This window comes from Oryctolagus cuniculus, chromosome 5 (assembly GCF_051225735.1).
Source record: "Oryctolagus cuniculus isolate XC-2025 breed Fujian yellow rabbit chromosome 5, ASM5122573v1, whole genome shotgun sequence".
Taxonomy (NCBI): Eukaryota; Metazoa; Chordata; class Mammalia; order Lagomorpha; family Leporidae; genus Oryctolagus; species Oryctolagus cuniculus.
In genome coordinates, this window is record NC_142871.1 from 40373997 (window position 1) to 40376758 (window position 2762).

General features: G+C 37.7%; 1 non-coding gene across 1 annotated transcript; it reads left to right on the forward strand.

Moving 5' to 3' along the window:
• The first annotated feature begins 685 nt into the window (after positions 1–685).
• LOC127493338 (small nucleolar RNA SNORA73 family) lies at positions 686–882 on the forward strand. Its single transcript, XR_007923392.1, has one exon. It is a non-coding gene; the product is annotated as a small nucleolar RNA SNORA73 family (small nucleolar RNA).
• The last annotated feature ends 1880 nt before the right edge of the window (positions 883–2762 follow it).

Here is a 2762-nt window from a genome sequence, read left to right on the forward strand (position 1 = left end):
TTGGATCAGCTTGGCTATGGCCATTATAGTCATTTGGGGAGTGAACCAGTAGATGGAAGACCTCTCTCTCTGTCTCTCCCTCTCTCTGTAACTCTACCTCTCAAATAAATAAATAGATCTTAAAAAAATGATTTTCCTGTCAAAATACTAACATAGGAAAAGATTAATGGGACAAAACTATAAAAATAAACCTATGGAAAATGAAAAATATAGTTTAATATTTGTGAAAGAAATATTTGAAACATCTTTTTTTTTAAAAAAAGATTTATTTGTAAGTCAGAGTTACACAGAGAGAGAAGGAGAGGCAGAGAGAGAGAGAGGTCTCCATCTGCTGGTTCACTCTCTGATTGCCACAACAGCTGGAGCTGCACTAATCTGAAGCCAGGAATCATGAGCTGCTTCTGGGTCTCCCATGCGGGTACAGGGAGAACGTGGGCCATCTTCTGCTTTCCCAGGCCATAGCAGAGAGCTGGATTGGAAATGGAGCAGCAGGGTCCTGAACTGGCACCCATATGGGATGCCAGCACTGCAGGTGGTGACTTTATCCCCTATGACACAGCACCAGCCTTTGAAGGAGGGATAAATGCATGTAGATGAACTTAATGAGTGTTTTTCCCTCTAAAATTCCATAATCAGTTTTTTAATGCAAAATTTAAGAACAACATATGAATTGTAGCTCTTTGACCCAATGGCATACATTCACTTACATTCAAACCCTCTGTCCCAGTGGCACCCAGGAGCAAAGGGCTCCACCCCATGACATCCAGTGCCTTCCCAAGATGTTGGGGAGGAAGCTGGGCCTTGAGTCTGCACCTATATTTCCAAAGCTTCTCAGAGTCCTGAGGACAATGGCTGAGGAGACAAATTATGCAGAAAACAGTGCTCTGGAATGCGTAGTCTGAATTTAAATTGGTCCTGTTTTCCTGCATTGATGGATTAATTTGCTCTTGCAGAATCCACTCATGATTCCGAACAAATTACTTGGGGAAAGAGGGGAGCCACACTTGACTTTCGGGTATCAGCTCCCTTATTTAGCAAGAAGAGTTGGTAAAGACTTTTTAAAAAAACTTTGGCATATTTTAAAGATTTTTGGGATTCATGAGTTTTTACTTAAAGACCAATGTATTTATTTCTGATGTAAATACAGTTCACCTAAAGAAATTAAATATATTTATGTATTGTGAATTGAAATAAGATGACTTCATTAAAAAAAAATCTTATTTAAAGTAGTTCTACCTGGTTTTAGGCTGAGGAAAGAGAGGTCTGAAGTCTCTTATATTGGTAGCTCCCTGTTAATGGGCCTGGGGAATCAGTAGAAGACAGTCCAAGTACTTGAGCCCAGGCCACTCGCCTGAGAAACTTGGACAGAGTGGGAGGCTCCTGGCTTGGGCTGGCCCAGCCCTGGCTATGTGCTGGGAGTGAACCAGCCAATGGAAGCTACCCCTCACTCCCTCTCTCTCTAGCACTCTCTGTCTCTCTCTCCCCATCGTCCCCTTTCCCCTTTCTCTCTCTCATTCTGCCTTTAGATTAAATAAATAAATCTAAAAAAAAAAAAAAAGTAAGAAGATATTGGTAGTTTTTAAGCTGCAGCCAGATCTCTCTTTGGGATAAACAATTTAATTAATGTGGAGAGTAGTCCCAAAACAATGAGTAAGGGAAATGGAAGTAAATAAACTTAATAAAAGGGAAGTATATCATTCATTCATTTATTCACTTTTAGTATGGAGCACCTGCCATTAACTAGGAACTATATATATATATATGTTGTTACTCAAGAAAATAGGACACACAAGACCTTGCAGTCATAGCAGTGACATTCTAATGGAGAAACAAATAATAAAATGAATAAAACAAATTTTTAGTGAGTCAATTCAAACAGAACATTTATAAAGGACACAAACTAGTGCCACAACAGTAACTTTTAAAAGGTGTCAGGAAATGCTTACTGAGGAGGTGACATTTAAGCTGAGATCTGACAGAGGGCAGGACTTGAGTGTATGCAGGGTCAGTGGAGAAGGGGGAAGATATTTCAAGGGTGTTTGACAGAGTCAATTTCCAAGGCTGGCTAACCCACCGGATATGGGGATTTAAGGATTATTCTAAAGTTTCTAGCTGGACCAACCAGCTGCCTGGCAGTGTTAATAACCGAGATAGGGACTGAAGGAAAGTTGCCAGGTGTGAACTAGATTTGTTGAAGTGATTGCCATCTGAGATGCCCAGATGGTTATTTTTAGTTCTCGTGAAAGTATTTCATGCTCATTCCGTGAACTGTGCACACGGTAAAAAGGAACAGATTTCTCTGTGAAGTAGAGGATGAATGTGAAAGGAATAATTAGAAAACATAGGCAGTCTAGAAACAAAATATTTTAGTACATGCTCATTGGTACTAAAATTAATGTGGAGAAAGGGTATATCAACTGGAAAGGCTTAGATAAGTGGCTAATTAGAAAAAAATAAATTGAATTTGATCTTCACTAAACTTCATACCAAAACATTACAAACATATTTAATGATTAAATGTAAAAATAACAAATTATTTAAAACAATGATAAATAAGTGTAGCAAGGAAGGTATATACAAAGTTACTGTGGAAATAAAAAAAAATTGTAGCATGTCCCCAATATAAACATAAGAAAATGACAGCCTATGCATATTAGCTCTGAAACATTCTACCAAAAATAATTATAAATACAAAAATAATTATAAAGTATAAAATAACTATAATAAGTGTATATATAAGACCAATACATGAAACAATATTT